We start from the raw sequence: 18033 nt of genomic DNA, 5'->3' as shown, positions 1-18033 counted from the left end.
GACCATCAGGAAGGGGCTGAGAGGCAGGAGCGTACCCGGGCCCCTGGGGGCCCCGGCGGGCGGGCCCCGGGTCTGCCTTCCCCGTCTCGGGATCGCCGGACCTCACGGGGCTCTGACCCAGCAAACTCGGAGAAAAAAGACCATCGGGAAGGGGGCTGAGAGGCAGGTGTGCGTACCCGGGCCCCTGGGGGCCCGTCGGGCAGGCCCGGGTGCTGCCTTCCCCTGTCTCGGGATCCATGGACCTCACAGGGGTCTGCCCCAGAAAACTCGGAGAGAAAGGACCATCGGGAAGGGGCTGAGAGGCAGGAGCGTACCCGGGCCCCTGGGGGCCCCGGCGGGCGGGCCCTGGGTCTGCCTTGCCTTGATTCAGAATCGCCAAACCACTCGGAGGTCTGACTGACCCTCTCCCTAGTAATCCGGAGGAAAATTACCCCCCTTTCTTGTAATCCGTGCATGAGGTGACAGAGGGGACCCATGGCGCGAATGTACCCGACTTCCTGGAGCCCTCGCTGGGATCCGGGAGGCAAATGGACCCTCATCGAGACTTCCAGGTGAGCCCGGCCATCTGGTCGCCCCATAGGAAAGCATTGCGCGCGACCAGATGGCCGAAGGGAAGATAGCCAAATGAAAAGTGCGCGACCAGATGGCCGAGGGGACAGGCGCGACCAGATGGCCAAAGGAGAAAGTTACTACCAGACGGCCGGGCTCGGAAGGGAAGGTATCTGGTCGCTCTGTGCCCCAACGAACGAGTGAGCAGGTGCCAGGGCATGGGGGGCTGGAGGCCCAGGGCCCCCAGCTGGGCCCCAGCCATGGAGGCTGCGCGGGGGACCCGACGGGCCCTCCGACCCGGGGCCCGCAGAAAACCTCGACAAGCAGGGGAGGCCTGCACGGGACCGACAGACCCCAGTCCCGGGCCCTTGGCAGAGCGGCAGGCCGGGGGAAGGGGCCCAGGGCCGGGGACCCGGGCTCCTGGACCCAGCCAGGGCTCCCAGGCGCGGAGGCGCAGGGGAAGCCTCCCCGGGCCCTCCGGACCCCACCCCGGGCACCCTGCCATGCCCAGGACGGAGCCCGGGTTGGGGAGGCCGCCCTCCCCGGGGCCCCCAGGGGCACGGCCGGAGCTCCTGAACCTGATCCAGCGAGGGGAGGCTCCCCGGCCACAACGGAACCCCGTCCCGGGCCTTTGGCAGTGCCGCAGGCCAGGGGACGCGGCCCGGGGCCGGAGACCCCGACCCGGGGCCCGACCGGGCCCCTGGACCCAGCCGGAGCTCCCGGGCTCAGAGGCACAGGGGGAGCCTCCCCGGGCCCTACGGACCCCGCCCCAGGCACCCTGCCACACGGCAGGACCCAGCACAGAGCCCGGGTTGGGGAGGCCGCCCTCCCCGGGGCCCCCAGGGGCCCGGCCGGAGCTCCTGAACCCGATCCAGCGAGGGGAGGCTCCCCGGCCACAACGGAACCCCGTCCTGGGCCTTTGGCAGTGCCGCAGGCCGGGGGACGGGGCCCGGAGCCGGAGACCCCGACCCGGGGCCCGACCGGGCCCCTGGACCCAGACGGAGCTCCCGGGCTTGGAGGCACAGGGGGAGCCTCCCCGGGTCCTCCGGACCCTGCCCCAGGCACCCTGCCACGCGGCAGGACCCAGGACAGAGCCCAGGGTGGGGAGGCCGCCGGAGCTCCTTAACCCAATCCACGGAGGGGAGGCTCCCCGGCCACAACGGAACCCCGTCCCGGGCCTTTGGCAGTGCCGCAGGCCGGGGGACGGTGCCCGACCGGGCCCCTGGACCCATCTGGAGCTCCCGGGCCCGGAGGCGCAGGGGGAGCCTCCCTGGGCCCTCCGGACCCAGCCCGTGCACCCTGCCACACGGCAGGACCCAGGACGGAGTCCTGGGTGGGGAGGCCGCCCTCCCCGGGGCCCCCCAGGGGCCCGGCCGGAGCTCCTGAACCCAATCCACGGAGGGGAGGCTCCCCGGCCACAACGGAACCCCGTCCCGGGCCTTTGGCAGTGCCGCAGGCCGGGGGACGGGGCCCGAGACCCCGACCCGGGGCCCGACCGGGCCCCTGGACCCATCTGGAGCTCCCGGGCCCGGAGGCGCAGGGGGAGCCTCCCCGGGCCCTCCAGACCCAGCCCGTGCACCCTGCCACACGGCAGGACCCAGGACGGAGTCCAGGGTGGGGAGGCCGCCCTCCCCGGGGCCCCCAGGGGCCCGGCCGGAGCTCCTGAACCCAGACGAGCGAGGGGAGGCTCCCCGGCCACGACGGAACCCCGTCCCGGGCCTTTGGGAGTGCCGCCGGCTTGGGGGACGGGGCCCGGGGACGGAGCCCCCCAACCGGGGTCCGCCCGGGCCCCTGGACTAAGCCGGGGCTCCCAGGCCCGGAGGTACAGGGGGAGCCTCCCCGGGCCCTCCGGACCCCGCCCCAGGCACCCTGCCACGCGGCAGGACCCAGGACGGAGCCCAGGGTGGGGAGGCCGCCCTCCCCGGGGCCCGGCCGGAGCTCCTGAACCCGATCCAGCGAGGGGAGGCTCCCCGGCCACAACGGAACCCCGTCCCGGGCCTTTGGCCGGGGTTCGGGGTCAGAGACCCCGACCAGGGGCCCGGCCCCTGGACCCAGCCGGGGCTCCCAGGACCGCAGGCACAGAGGAAGCCTCCCCGGGCCCTCCGGACCCCGTCCCGGGCACCCTGCCACGCGGCAGGCCCCGGGACAGACCCGGGGCTGGGGCGGCATCCGGGCCCATCCAGCAGCCGGCTGAGGACCGAGAGGGGTCCCAGAATACCTTGTCCCTAGTAATCCGGAGGAAGGCTACCCCCCCTTTCTTGTAACCCGCGCGCTCCGGGTGACGGAGGGGACCCAAGTGGTGAACGCACCCGGCCTCCTGGAGCCCTAGCTGGGATCCGGGAGGCGAATGGACCCTCATCGGGACTTCCAGGCCACCCAAGCCGTCTGGCCCCCCTGATAGGAAAGCATTGCGCGTGACCAGATGGCCGAGGGGAAAGGAGCGACCAGATGGCCGGCAACTGAAAGGACTCCCGTCTGCCCGCCCAGAGCCGAGCCATAGCGGTAGGGCTCCTGCCTGATCCAAGGGCTCGGTGGGCTCTGCTTCCCGGGGGGGCTCGGGGACAGCGGCTGGGCCTCAGGCACGGGGAGGACCGACGGAGCTCTCGGGCCCGGGTGCCCTGGGGGGAGGACTGCCCGGGACCCGTGGAGCCCGTCCCTGGGCACTTTGCCACGCCGCGGGCCGGAGGAGGGAAGCCCCGGACGCCTGGGAGGATGTTGCCCGGGCGTAGCCCATCTGGTCCCCGGCAAAGAACCACCAGCCCTGGAGGGGTCTTCTGGCACACCCTGCCCCTACTAATCCGGAGGAAGGTTACCCCCCTTTCTTGTAACCCGCATGCTCCGAGTGACGGAGGGGACCCTAGGCGTGGACGCGCCCGGCCTCCTGGAGCCCTGGCTGGGATCCGCAAGGCGAATGGACCCTCATCGGGACTTCCAGGCCGGCCCGGCCATCTGGTCGCCCCATTGGAAAGCATTGAGCGCGACCAGATGGCCGAAGGGGAAGGAGCGACCAGATGGCCGGCAACTGAAAGGACTTCTGTCTGCCCGCCCAGAGCCGGGCCATAGCGGTAGGGCTCCCGCCTGCCCACCCATGCAGGGCTCTGGGGGCTCTGATTCCTGGGGGGCTCGGCGACCCCGGCTGGGCCTCAGGCACTTGGAGGACCACCGGAGCTCTCGGGCCCGAGCGCCTGGGGGAGGACTGCCCAAGGCACCGTGGAGCTCGTCCCGGGCACTCTTCCACGCCGCGTGCCGGAGGAGGGAGCCCCGGACGCCTGGGAGGATGTTGCCCGGGCATAGCCCATCTGGTCCCCGGCAAAGAACCACCACCCCTGGAGGGGTGTTCCGGCATACCCTGCCCCTACTAATCCGGAGGAAGGCTACCCACCTTTCTTGTAACCCTCGCGCTCCGAGTGACGGAGGGGATCCTAGGCGCGGATGCGCCCGACCTCCTGGAGCCCTGACTGGGATCCGGGAGTCAAATGAGCGCTCATCGGGACTTGCAGGCTGGCCCGGCCATCTGGTCGCCCCATTGGAAAGCATTGCGCGCGACCAGATGGCCGAGGGGAGAGGTGCAACCAGATCGCTGGGACTGAAAGGACTCCCATCTGTCTAACCCCGAGCCTTCGCGCTAGGGTTCCCGCCTGCCCACGCAGGGCTCCGTGGCTGCAGGGCTCTGGGGCTCCAGGGCTGCAGGGCTCCGGGGCTGCAGGGCTCCAGGGCTGCAGGGCTCCGGGGCTCCGGGGCTGCAGGGCTCCGGGGCTGCAGGGCTCCGGGGCTGCGGGGCTCCAGGGCTGCAGGGCTCCGGGGCTGCAGGGCTCCAGGGCTACAGGGCTGCAGGGCTCCGGGGCTGCAGGGCTCCGGGGCTGCAGGGCTCCGGGGCTGCAGGGCTCCAGGGCTGCAGGGCTCCAGGGCTGCAGGGCTCCAGGGCTGCAGGGCTCCAGGGCTGCAGGGCTCCGGGGCTGCAGGGCTCCGGGCCTGCAGGGCTCCGGGCCTGCAGGGCTCCGGGCCTGCAGGGCTCCGGGGCTGCAGGGCTCCGGGGCTGCAGGGCTCCGGGGCTCCAGGGCTCCGGGCTCCAGGGCTGCAGGGCTCCAGGGCTCCGGGGCTCCAGGGCTGCAGGGCTCCGGGCCTGCAGGGCTCCGGGGCTGCAGGGCTCCGGGCCTGCAGGGCTCCGGGCCTGCAGGGCTCCGGGCCTGCAGGGCTCCGGGGCTGCAGGGCTCCGGGGCTGCAGGGCTCCAGGCCTGCAGGGCTCCGGGCTTGCAGGGCTCCAGGGCTCCGGGCTGAAGGGCTCCAGGGCTGCAGGGCTGCAGGGCTTTGGGGCTGCAGGCCTCGGGGGACGCCCGGGGGACCCATGGAGCCCGTCCTGGGCACTTTGCCTCACCACGGGCTGGAGGAGGGAGCATCGGACGCCCCGGGGAAGTGTCGTCCGGGCTTGGCCCATCTGGTCCCCGCCTGAGAACCGCAATCCCCAGGAGGGGTGTCCCGGCATACCCTGCCCCTACTAATCCGGAGGAAGGCTACCCACCTTTCTTGTAACCCTCGCGCTCCGAGTGACGGAGGGGACCCTAGGCGCGGACGCGCCCGGCCTCCTGGAGCCCTGGCTGGGATCCGCGAGGCGAATGGACCCTCATCGGGACTTCCAGGCTGGCCCGGCCATCTGGTCGCCCCATTGGAAAGCATTGCGCGCGACCAGATGGCCGAGGGGAGAGGTGCAACCAGATGGACGGGACTGAAAGGACTCCCATCTGTCCAACCCCGAGCCTTCGCGCTAGGGTTCCCGCCTGCCCACGCAGGGCTCCGTGGCTGCAGGGCTCGGGGGCTGCAGGGCTCCGGGCCTGCAGGGCTCCGGGGCTGCAGGTCTCCGGGGCTGCAGGGCTCCGGGCCTGCAGGGCTCCAGGGCTCCGGGCTGAAGGGCTCCAGGGCTGAAGGGCTCCAGGGCTGCAGGGCTTCAGGGCTGCAGGCCTCGGGGGACGCCCGGAGGACCCATGGAGCCCGTCCTGGGCACTTTGCCTCGCCGCGGGCTGGAGGAGGGAGCACCGGACGCCCCGGGGAAGTGTTGTCCCGGCTTGGCCCATCTGGTCCCCGCCTGAGAACTTCAATCCCCAGGAGGGGTGTCCCGGCATACCCTGCCCCTACTAATCCGGAGGAAGGCTACCCACCTTTCTTGTAACCCTCGCGCTCTGAGTGACGGAGGGGATCCTAGGTGCGGGTGCGCCCGACCTCCTGGAGCCCTGACTGGGATCCGGGAGTCAAATGAGCCCTCATCGGGACTTCCAGGCTGGCCCGGACATCTGGTCGCCCCATTGGAAAGCATTGCGTGCGACCAGATGGCCGAGGGAAAGGTGCGACCAGATGGCCGGGACCGAAAGGACTCTCAGCTGCCCACACCGAGCCATAGCGGTAGGGCTCCCGCCTGCCCTTGCAGGGCTCCGGGGCTCTGCACCAGGGTCCCTTGTCCCGGGCAGATGGACACTTGGCAGGCCGCAGGACGTGGGATCGCAGGCCCTCACCAAAAATCAGGAGGCCCGGGGCCGGTCCCTGCTTCTCAACGCAGCCAGGCCGGGGAGATCGGGGAGCCTGCCCAAGCACGAGGGACCCCAGTCCCGGGCACACGGTCCCTCAGGTTGTGCGCTCGTTTTCCACAATTTTTTTTTCAAAATTCCGCGAAGAGGCATTCCGCAAATTCCACCCAGCCCTAGTTGACATCCCTCAACATCAATGTTAGCTGCCTGATAGCCGTTCGAATTTAAATCCTTGGGTTTCAGATTTACTCCTTGTCAGTTGTCAACAAACATATCTTTTAGAATTATAGTATAGAATGACTCTGAATCCTCCATAACGTCTTTGTTGTTGCTTTAGGTCTGTTCTTCCTGATCGGTGATTTTCTGGCTCCTTCTCACCACCATCACTATTAACTCCATTGCCCTTCACACTGAGCACTCTTTGGTCATTCTCTTCTACTACAGCAATTCCTCTTCTGCTCGCATCCTAGCAAAATGCCCTTGCTTCCCGCAATGACAACATTTTGTTCCTACAGCAAAACAGTTCTTGAAATCACTTGCATGTAGACTGCTGCCACATATATGACAAGGTCTTGTTCCCGCGTGTGGAACACTCACACCTGCTCCAGTTGATCTACATTTTGTAAACTTAATTGAAGCTAGCGACATAGTGTTTTTTCCAATCACATTCGCACCCACTGTCTTTTCGTCAATTTCTGCCACCTCCGTGGTTTTCCTCATTTCCAGTCTTGGCATTTCTCTTATGCACTTTTTTTGATTCCTTCACAATCTTGGCAATCATGATCATTTCTTTCAAGGACTGATTAATGGCAAACAAAGTCGTTCTTCCATCTTGATACTAGAACATTTTACAATCAGTTAGCTCTTTATTAACTCCCCTTTCATACTTTCAAATTGACATTTTACAGCAAGCTCATGTAATCTGACCACAAATTCATCCATAGATTCTGCAAATTTGGGGGGCTGGGTATAAAATGTGTGGCAACACCTTGCTTTGTTCACTGACTTGGCAAATCTTGTTTCCAATTATAACTTTGCTTTTTTGTATATGTAGATGTAATTGCCTTGTTCATTATGAGCATAAGCAAATCCTTAAGTATATGCTGCCTTTCTTTACCAAGAGCACTTGATAGCAAGGAGGCTTTTTCATTACAGAAGGGAAATCTAAACCGTCTATAGCCTGTATATAATTTTCAAAACTTTCTATCCAGTCTTTCCACTCTATGGAAGAATATCTAGGAAGCATGAAAAAGCTTGGGGGAGTGATAATTGTTTGTGGAATGTTCATTTTGTCCTAATGTGCTTGGAATAATGTTATTGTTTTCTTGTAGAAGATGCAACTGATGAAGAGATAGCACTCTAATGTTTGGCCAGCAAATGGCATGGTCACCTGGAATAGAGGGCTGGATGAGCAGGAAACAACAATTAATTGATACTGGTCTTGAAAGAGGCATCGTCGGTGAGGCACAACAGCGGTAAGGGGATTTATTGCTATTTATGGTTTAGTTGCATGCAATAAGTTTGCTTGACAGGAATCTGAAGAGTAAAATGTTGTGCAATTCAGTGTGATAGCAACTCGCTGGGCAGCATTACACGTTCGAGCACAGACGAAGGAAGGCTACAGGAGAAGAGCAGAGTTCGTGCTGGTTTGGGGCCGGTTATGAGGCCTTTTATGCAAATGTTACGTTTTTCCAGTGTTGAACAATTGTAAGTGTATAAATGGAGATTTCTACATAGAAAAGGTTCCGGAGTGTGGATCATTTATTTTTTGTTTTTAGTAGATCAAAGTCTTCTGATGAAATTCTTCACATACCAAACACATGGTATTCAGCGTTGTCATCAGGTTTGTCCCAGCAGTGGTATGCTTGGCCAAAGTCATTGCCAAAAATGTAGTATTGAATCAGCAGTTGCTTCTAGGGTAATCAAGCAGTTTATTGGTGACAACCCTGTGATGCCCTTATAGGCCTGGCACCACAGCTTTGATGGACTCTCAAGGTTCCAAAGTAAACAGAGAGGGAACTTAAAGACATGTTCGGCCACAGGGGAGCAGTCCAGACCACATACTCGCTTATTGTGTGAAACAAAGCTGCTTTATTGAAGAGAGGTGCCCATCACAGAAATAAAACCCTAGGCCTTCGCCTTACAAAACTAAACCTCACTATACAATACTTCACCTACTTTTACCTTTCCCTGCCCCTCAGATCCCACCCCTGTAAGAGAGTGCCCTCTTTTGGCATGGGTGCCCCCACTTTTTGCTAAACTGCTGATGTGCTTTGACTGAGTGTGCCCTGAGTTCCTTCCAAACAGGTACCCAGGGCCTATGATCTTTCCCTAATCTGCAATGAAAACAAAACCCAATTGGCACTCTTTGGCCAAAGGTCAGTCCCTTTTAAATGGCACCACAGGTACCAAGGGCACTGTGGCCAGGGAAGGCCTTTAAGGGCTGTAGCACTTATTATGCCACCCTTAGAGGCCCTGTACCTTTACACCCACACACTGCCTTTTCAGACTGCGTATTTTGGTGCAGAGCAAAATGAAGAGTCAACATGGCACACATCCCTGTGTGCCATTCCTACAACCCACTGCCCTGACATAGGTCAGCCACCCCTTTAGCTGTATGCACTGTACCAGTGGTGAGGGTACAGGCACATGAGCCCTGTACTCCTACAGTGTCTAAGCCAATTCCTAGACATTGTAAGTGCAGTAATGCCATTAAGAGTATGTGGCACTGGGAGATTGTCAATACGAACTCCACAGCACCATAAAGGCTTCACTGAAAACTGGGAAATTTGGTATCAAACCTCTCAGCACATTAAACCCACACTGATGCCAGTGTGGGATTTAATGAAAAATGCACACAGAGGGCACCTTAGAGATGCCCCCTGAAAAACGACCTGACACTAGTGTCCAGGCTGAGTGGCTGTTCACCAGCTGCCACCACCAGACATGTTTCTGGACCCCTGGGTCGAGAGCCTGCTGCTCTCGGGTGTCTGAAACAATGCACATCCTGGGACAAGGTGCCAAGCCTCCTCCCCCAGGATGGGCAGGGTCCACGAAGGGGAAGCTTCAAAGGTTTACCACCTTTGGGAGCTACTCCAGGCCTTTTGCTGCTACCAGCAACAGGCCCCCACCGGTTCTGACCCCCACTTTTGGTGGAAGAATCGGTGGGGGAGGCGAGGTAAAGCACAACTCTCAGTCCCCGCCATCTTGCAGATGGAGGGACCAAGCCAACCAGAGTGAGGCAAATACCCCCTCCCACTGGAGGGTGGCATAATAGGGGGTGTACCCACCCCAAGGAAGGGACCCATTGGTCCAAACCTTTACCTAACTGTAACGCCCCTAAATCTAGTATTTAGGGGTAACCCTGAACCTTGCCTCCTCAGTCAAGAACCGACCAAGAAGAAAGGAAGAAGAAGGACCGCAGAAGCCGTACCAAAGCTAAGAAGAGGAGGACACCCACTGACTTGGCCCCAGCCCTACCAGCCTGTCTCCACTTCGAAATTGCAGAAGTGAAATCCCGGTGTGTCTTGCAGCCAGCAACCTCAAGAACCCCGAGGACCTGCCTTTCAAGACAAAACCGCAAATCTGCACCCAATGCTCACAACCCGAGTTGCCCAACACCACGAGGAGGTGTCCCCGGCGATCATGACCTGAGATCTGGTGATCTCTGACCTGCCTCGAATCTCCCAGCGAAGCCTGCAGCCTCTTTCTGCAGTATCCTCCCGACCGCAACCAGAGCTGGTAAGGAAAATCCGATGCCTAAAGACACTCCTGCACCCGAAGTCCCATGGCCTTGGGGGGCCCAACTGACGGTGTCCTAGCATCCCCAGGCATCCAAACGTACCTCTCCAACCGGTGGTCACCTTCAGAAGATCTTCGTCCCCGAGCCTGCAGTCTTTGCTGAAACCAGAGAATTCCCATTGAAATCAGCAGGGCACCCGACACCAAACCAGCACCCTGCACCCAGCCGCCCCTGCGCCACTGCGGGTGTACCTTGGGTACTAAATTGGATCCCCTTTTGCCCTGAGCTAAACCCCAGGAGCTTTGCTCCCACAACCTTGTGGCCTGCTAGTGAGCAGCCACCAACCGGAGGCCCCCTATCCCCCATTGGATAACATTGGGCCTCAGCACTCTGCACCCGGCCGCCCTAGTGCCGCTGAGGGTGTTACAAGAGTGTATCCTTGACCCTGAGGGAACCCTTGTTCTAACCTCAGAATACCAACTCCCACTACAAAGTAATTACCTGTTAACCGATAAACGCGTCGCTGCTGGGAGAAGCCCAAGGTTGCCGGACTACAAGCCCCAGAGGTCTGAGGGGCTGCCTCACCTGCTGCCAGTTGTTGCCTCCACCCAGCGCCTTCAAAAACACCTAGCGCTTCCCGCTTCGCGGGAAACGCTTCGCTGCTGGGAGAAGCCCAAGGTTGCCGGACTACAAGCCCCAGAGGTCTGAGGGGACGCCTCACCTGCTGCCAGTTGTTGCCTCCACCCAGCGCCTTCAAAAACACCTAGCGCTTCCCGCTTCGCGGGAAACGCGTCGCTGCTGGGAGAAGCCCAAGGTTGCCGGACTACAAGCCCCAGAGGTCTGAGGGGCTGCCTCACCTGCTGCCAGTTGTTGCCTCCACCCAGCGCCTTCAAAAACACCTAGCGCTTCCCGCTTCGCAGGAAACGCGTCGCTGCTGGGAGAAGCCCAAGGTTGCCGGACTACAAGCCCCAGAGGTCTGAGGGGCTGCCTCACCTGCTTCCAGTTGTTGCCTCCACCCAGCGCCTTCAAAAACACCTAGCGCTTCCCGCTTCGCGGGAAACGCGTCGCTGCTGGGAGAAGCCCAAGGTTGCCGGACTACAAGCCCCAGAGGTCTGAGGGGCTGCCTCACCTGCTGCCAGTTGTTGCCTCCACCCAGCGCCTTCAAAAACACCTAGCGCTTCCCGCTTCGCGGGAAACGTGTCGCTGCTGGGAGAAGCCCAAGGTTGCCGGACTACAAGCCCCAGAGGTCTGAGGGGCTGCCTCACCTGCTGCCAGTTGTTGCCTCCACCCAGCGCCTTCAAAAACACCTACCGCTTCCCGCTTCGCGGGAAACGCGTCGCTGCTGGGAGAAGCCCAAGGTTGCCGGACTACAAGCCCCAGAGGTCTGAGGGGCTGCCTCACCTGCTGCCAGTTGTTGCCTCCACCCAGCGGTATATAAACAATTGGACTCGCCGCTACGTGGGACGCGCGCGGGCGCGCCGGTCGAAGCCCGGGAAAGGGCGGGCCGTCTGTGGCCGGAAGAGGCCGGGCTGGGCCCCCCCATTGACAGCCCCCCATTTGTCCTTGCCACTGTTGCAAGGTATTTGACAAAAGGAAACAATAATATTGATTTGATAACTGTATATCGGTGCTGTAACCACAAGTGTTTGGCTTTAGGATTCATATATCCAATAACCTATTCTCTCAAGTGTCTAGCGCCACTTACGTCTGCAGGGAGATTACATTATAAATAGCGTGAGCACCCTACCCTGCTTGTAAATATGAAAGGGAATGGTAAAAACAGCAAAAACTCTAAAGCTACTGCATCCCTCCCTATGACCAGGTGCCAGACAGCAACGACACAACCCCTCCCAAGTCTTACAGCCATTGATAAAATGCTCCAAAAAATTATTGGGGTGGTGGCCACAGCTATAGAAATCATGGAGAGGCGATTATCAATTACCCCTGCTAATCCACCCCCCAATTTGTGGAGGATTTTTCAATTGCTATTACTAATCCCCCTGATTTTAACTCTTCTCTTTTGTGTTCATTTGCCGAGTTGCCCTGTGCCCAGCCAGCCTTAAATGAAACCAATGCTTTAGAGGCTGCTAATACTTCACCACATCTCGTAGCCAATAAGGTGCCTGTAACTTACCCCGCAAGTAGGAAATCTAGGACTGGGAAAAGAAAAGTAACTAAAAAAAGCTACGCCCCTAATTGCTCCCACATCTGATGATGATGACCCCTCTTCTTTGTCCTCTATGGGGGCACCTCTTTGGGCTACCCATCTGCTACTAGATTTCCAAGCTCTTATGGAACAGGTATTTGACTCACATTTCAAATCTCTGTCATCTGGGTTGGACAGACTAGTATCTGTTATTAATAACGCAGGACTAGGGAGAGCCCAAATGACTAGCCCACTAGGGAACCCTAGTACCAGTTCTGCTCCCAATCATGAAATTCCCCCTAATAGCAAAAACATTCCATCTGTTCCCCCCCAACAAATTGCCAAGACTACCCCTGACTTAAATACATCTTTGTCTAGGGATATAGGCATCGGTAATCCTATACCGCAGAGAGGGGTCTGGATAAGCAACCACAAGTGAGCAGAAATACTGTTAGGGAGGGGTCTTAAATTGTACTGCCCTGTATAGATCTCCCACCAGAGTCCTTACCATATGTTGTGGTGTTTGCTGGTGTTCCTCCCCTAAACCCCTAAACCAAGGAAAAAAGGAGGACTATTCTGAATTAAAAAACAAATGTGTACACTGGCTTAATTCTAATAGGCCTCTTCCCTCCAACATCTCTGGTGAAATATTGGGTGTAAGAAGAGTAGACTGGATTGGGACCGCACCTAAAACCATCGCAGGAAATTGTGTCATTATCAACTTTAGGCACACACTTGCTGTAGATTATATCTGCAGCAGGGCACCAATTAGGTCTAACACCCAAATTATTCCACTACATTTGTCATATTTCTATCCGGCATCCCAAACAAGAACATGGCTGAATAGAGATGTTTGGTGTGTGGGGGGCAAGAATACTTTGCAGGCCAGAGTACAACAGGGACAGTCAACTTGGGAGGATTGGCGGCAAACTACCCCCCTACTTTCACTATTCCCCCAAAAGAATAGGTTCAGTATGTTAGAAGAGGTTGATTGACCATATGTGAGACAGAGTTCTGTATCGCATATTGATAACATTTTGAGCACTCAAATAGTGACAGTGCCGGGTAATGGTGGGAGTAGTACTTCTGAATATATATCAACATCCCCTCTCTCTGAGCACGGACGAGGGAGGGATTTTAGTGAGAAAAACTACCGAACATCCGGGGGCCTCCCTTTCATCTGATGTGCTGCGAAGTGATGAGGCTATGGAAACGATATTAGAATCTAATATGCGAACACGAAGAACTAGCCCTAATCAAAAAGAGGGTGATTTATCGGCTAGTAATAGGGCGGAAGATGGGAAAATAAAGATCTTGTCCTGGAATGTGGCTGGGATCAAGAATAAATTATCTATACCTGAGTGGGGCAACTTTATACGCAGGCATGATATTTGTCTGCTGCAGGAAACCTGGGCACTGGAGGAGAATGTAGGGATTGGTTTTGCTACTTTTGATATCTTGGCAACTATAAAGGGTAGGGGGAGGCCTTCGGGTGGTTTGACAATATGGGTGGGTACGCATTTGGGCGCACAGGCAGTTCAAATACCAACTAGCTCCCCTGACGTCCAATGTGTACTTTTAACACTTAAAGATATGTCACAGGTAGCCATAATAAACATTTATTCCAGACCAGTTAAGAGTGGCCAAGAATCTGGTACTATTGAAACACTAAAGCACTTTATATTGTCACTTGACCCCTCAGTTGCTTTGTTGGTTGGAGGCGATTTTAATTGTCAATTTGAGCCCCTTGAGAGCTTAGACAAGGGAGAGTTGGACGATGAGGATCAGTTCTGGCATGTTCCGGACCCTCAAATTCCTCCTATCAGAGCCTGGACCCCCCCTGGCCCTCCAAATTAAGCCCTTCTCCCTTGTAATGTCTTTAAGGGCCTGTAATGGGAGGCTGAATCCAGATCGCCCGGGGTCAGCTACGTTTAATAGACCCGGGCAAACCTCCATCATTGATTATATACTGATGGAAACCAGACACTGGGATAAGTTGTTGGAGTTTATGATATATCCCAGACAAGATAGTGATCACAACGCCCTTGTCTTAACTCTTAAACCGGGAAGTTTTGGGCTAACAAATCCTGCCCCTGATCCCATTGGTCCACCGCTTCCCCTGTCGATATCTAACAATAGGCGGAGGGTTAAATGGCCCCATTTTCAGAATTCCCCCTCTAAACTTGCTAAAATATACCAGACAGTCATACCATTTCTGTCTGATATGGGGGATATTAGCGTAGGTAACCTAGGTGTGGATTCCCAGGGCATCCCCCTGGAAATCCACAAGCAGCTGGTTGTCACGCTGGCGGATGTGTTCAATCCAGTGGGAAAGGCAAAATGCCAGTTGGATCGGACACATCCCTGGTATGATGCCTCCTGTAGAAAAGCAAAAAAAGCTTTGCTTTCCGCAATAAAAGATGAAGATCGAGCCAATATTAAGAAATCCCGCCTAGAGTATAAAAAGGCCATCCTCAGGGGAAAGAAGGACTGGGAGGAACATAGATGGGAGGAACTTAGATTAGCTCTCTCTCGAAGGGATCCTAAGGCGTTCTGGGCTATTGTGAGTTCTGGTGCGAGTATGGGAGGTTTAACCCCAGCTGTAAACATAGCATCCCAAGTGTGGGAATCCCATTTTGGAGCATTATATGGTGACTCGGGTGTAGATACTGTACTCCTTTCTAACCCCGATTTACTTTTGGAGTATGGATCAGCGAGTGGGATAGACTTGGCTTCTGGTGAATCCACGATTTGCCCTCTGTTTGCCGTCCCTGAGCTCCAGCAGGAGTATCGATCGCTGGGGTTTTTGGACGGCGGACGGAGCGGGGACTCCTCGGTGGATGGGGGCGGGTCCCACTTGGGCCAGCCCGAGGTCATTACCCTTAAGGAAGTAGAGTCGGCAATAGCAAGGCTACTACCTAACAAAGCTCCTGGACTGGATAAGATGCCCGGAGACCTATTTCGTTCTCAACCCAAAATATGGGCACCGTATTTGGTGGTTTTATTTAATTCAATACTTATGGGGGCAGATCCACCTGATACCTGGCTGGGTGCGGAGATTGTCCCCATCTTCAAGAAAGGTTGTCCGCTAACCCCACCAAATTACAGGCCCATTAGCCTTATAGATACCTCCCAGAAACTAATGGGTCGAATTATCTTAGATAGAATTCAAGGGTGGATGGAAGAAAATGAAATACTGACCACACTACAGGCTGGGTTTAGGTCAGGCATTTCAACTATAGATCAAATTTTTCGGCTCCAGGTCCTATTTTGGAAAACGGTGAGTATGGAGGGTGGTAGCCTCTACCTCATTTTCGTAGACCTGCGCGCCGCTTTCGACCTCGTCCCAAGGGAAAAGTTGTGGAAAGTCTTAGCTGATTTGGGTATCCCATCATATTTACTGAACATTTTAATTAGACTCCACAAAGGTAATTATGCCCAAGTTAGGTGCGGGAGGCATGGTGATTTGTCTGCACGCTTTTCAGTTGGAAAGGGTGTACGCCAAGGGTGTATCTTGGCCCAGACATTGTTTAGTCTCTACATCAATGGTCTTGTGGACCATTTAGCTGAGGTAATTGACAGCGATGCCCCCAGGCTGGCCTCTGGCCGAGTGCCCGCTCTGATGTTTGCGGATGACACTTTGTTGTTATCTAAACATCATCGGGCATTCAGCGTATCTTGGACGGCTTTGCAGCATTCTGCACTGCTCGAGGAATGGAGATAAACTTGGATAAAACCAAGTTTATGATTTTCAACCCCCCGAAGCAGACCCATCCAAACCCTATTCTTAATGGGTCTGCGCTTGAGAGAGTTAAGACCATTGTCTATCTTGGGATGAGCCTGACGGAGAATTTTGATTGGGATTCCCAAATTTCGAAATCAACGCTCAGGCTGTCCCAGATTATGGGGGGGATTAACAAAGTCCAACGAACTTCGGATTTCAAGCCGGCAGCTCCGGCTATAGAAATATACCGATTACAAGCCAGAACGGCCTCATTGTATGGAGCTGAACTCTGGGGTCATAAAAATGTATCTAAACTCCTTAGGGCAGAGCAGGGCTTTATGAGAAGCCTTTTGGGTTTGCCGCTAAGTACACCACTTATTCCTTTGCGATTTGACCTGGGGCTGGAATCAATCGAAGATTTAGTAGCTGTACGGCCCATGCTCTATTGGAAGAGACTCTGGTCAGTGCCTGAACTGGCGTCATACAGAGAGGAATTCCTAGAGGTCTGGGCTCTTTTAAAAAATAAGAATATCACGTGGTTACACCACATTAAGAACCTCAGCATAAAGATTGGCCGGATCGAGCTTTGGGAGTCCCCGGAGGTGTCCTGTTTAGGGTTACCGAAACAGGAACTCATAAGTCAGCTGAAGGAACAGAAACTACTCGCCCTACATCGATCAAGCACCCTGGGGAGACTTTCTAAAGAGTATCTCTTAGTAAAAGCTGACCCGCGAGCAGAAGTCTTTTTAGACATAATTCATCCACCGCTTGCAAGGAAGCTTTATGTACAGCTAAGACATGGCAGCTTACCACTCAGGGCATTTACCCATAAATGGGCACAATCAGAGAACATTGCTTGCCCGGCATGTAATTACAACCGAGAAGATGTATGCCATGTTATGTTCTTCTGCCCCGCCTATCAATCGATAAGAAAACATTGGTTGATCCCATTATGTAGGAGTCTTGGGTTTAGACATTGTATACAGGCATGTAGGGTCTTAACATATGATACTCATCCCCCTATTGTTTTTGCTGTCTCCCACTTTTTACTGGGTATGTGGCGAAGGAGGAAAAGTTTCGAGTAAATATAGCCACCCTTTTTTCACTTACTCTCTGATAACTTTACTGTTTAATCTTTTTTTTAAACTCTATATTAACTTGCTGTTATTTATTGTTTTAATGATCTGTGCACTTCTGTATGTATTTTATTTGCACTTTTATGGTCTACGACCGAAATAAAGTTATTGATTGATTGATAACTTCATTTCTCTCCATAGGAATACATTGACTGTTTTTTCCTTGAAAATGTTGTGTGGAGTTTTTGTATGGAACTGTGAAAAACTGCAAAGAGCTAAAAATTGCTTACCTACCTTTTCTCTTGGAAATGTCCCAGTGTGATATCTAGGTGTATAACACTGAGAAGAAAAAGTACCCCAGAAAGTAATCTGCAAAGTAATTCAAAGTAATCTAACAGTAATTTCCACTGTAGTGAAACATTTACAAACATGTAACAAAGTCATTTTCATTCAGCTTGCTTGTATTGTTCAACCTGCCTTGAAAATAACCTTACACTCTTACCTGTGCCAGGCTTGCTTGATTCTAGGAAATAAATACAACTAAATAATATTTTTATACAAATCGGGCTGCTAGGTGACGCACGACCAAAATGGCCGCACTCCTGTGAGGCTCCGGCTGCTTGGCTCTCTAATATTTCATTTATCCTTTGCCTCTGCTGTAAAATCCGAAGATACACACCGGGATCTGGTACATCAAAGCACCTGCCACCTCTGGTGTCAATTTCAGCTGGGAGCTCCGCTCTGTGTAGTGATCGTAGCCGTGTACGGGGAGCGGCGTGGTGTGCTGGTATCCTGCTTGGAGCTCTGTTCGGCTGCGGCGCTCACTTGAGTGCCGCGGTCCCCCACGTGGCTGGTGGGCCTCACTAGGCTCAGGCGCGGCCACGACAACTATTGTGCCCGCTACCAGAAGGATTCTACATTGAAAAGCGGGGATAACTGCTGTGAGTGTTGCGGTTCCGAGTGTCTAACCCTGTCGCGGCCCGCTCTGACAGACTCCTGCGACGCAGCTTGGGGATGCTGATCGGGGCATATCTGCCTCCGTGCCTGCCTGGATTTGTTTAAGCGCGGCACCCGGAGTTGGGCGGATGACGTCTCCCTGTGCATGGTGGCCCTTAAATCCGCATAGACTTAGCTAGTGCTTGCTGTGGGGTGCTGGGATCTGCGCTGTGGAGCCAGCTGTAACCCTCTCTGGACCTTACATAATATTTATTAAGTGCGTGCTCAATTCTCTCTGCCTGGCGCGCAGTCACTGAGGCCTCATTGACTGGTCTTGATCGGGT

General features: G+C 56.1%; 1 long non-coding RNA gene across 1 annotated transcript in view; it reads left to right on the top strand.

Moving 5' to 3' along the window:
• Nucleotides 1-18033, top strand: part of LOC146833007 (uncharacterized) — a 483129-nt gene that overhangs the window by 77976 nt on the left and 387120 nt on the right. Inside the window, exon 3 of the long non-coding RNA XR_014960486.1 lies at nt 7397-7540. This is a non-coding gene — a long non-coding RNA (uncharacterized LOC146833007). The remainder of the gene's footprint in view (nt 1-7396; nt 7541-18033) is intronic.

The sequence above is a fragment of the Triturus cristatus genome, chromosome 4_2 (assembly GCF_964204655.1).
Source record: "Triturus cristatus chromosome 4_2, aTriCri1.1, whole genome shotgun sequence".
Classification (NCBI taxonomy): domain Eukaryota; kingdom Metazoa; phylum Chordata; class Amphibia; order Caudata; family Salamandridae; genus Triturus; species Triturus cristatus.
This window is presented reverse-complemented; position numbering and strand designations above follow the sequence as displayed.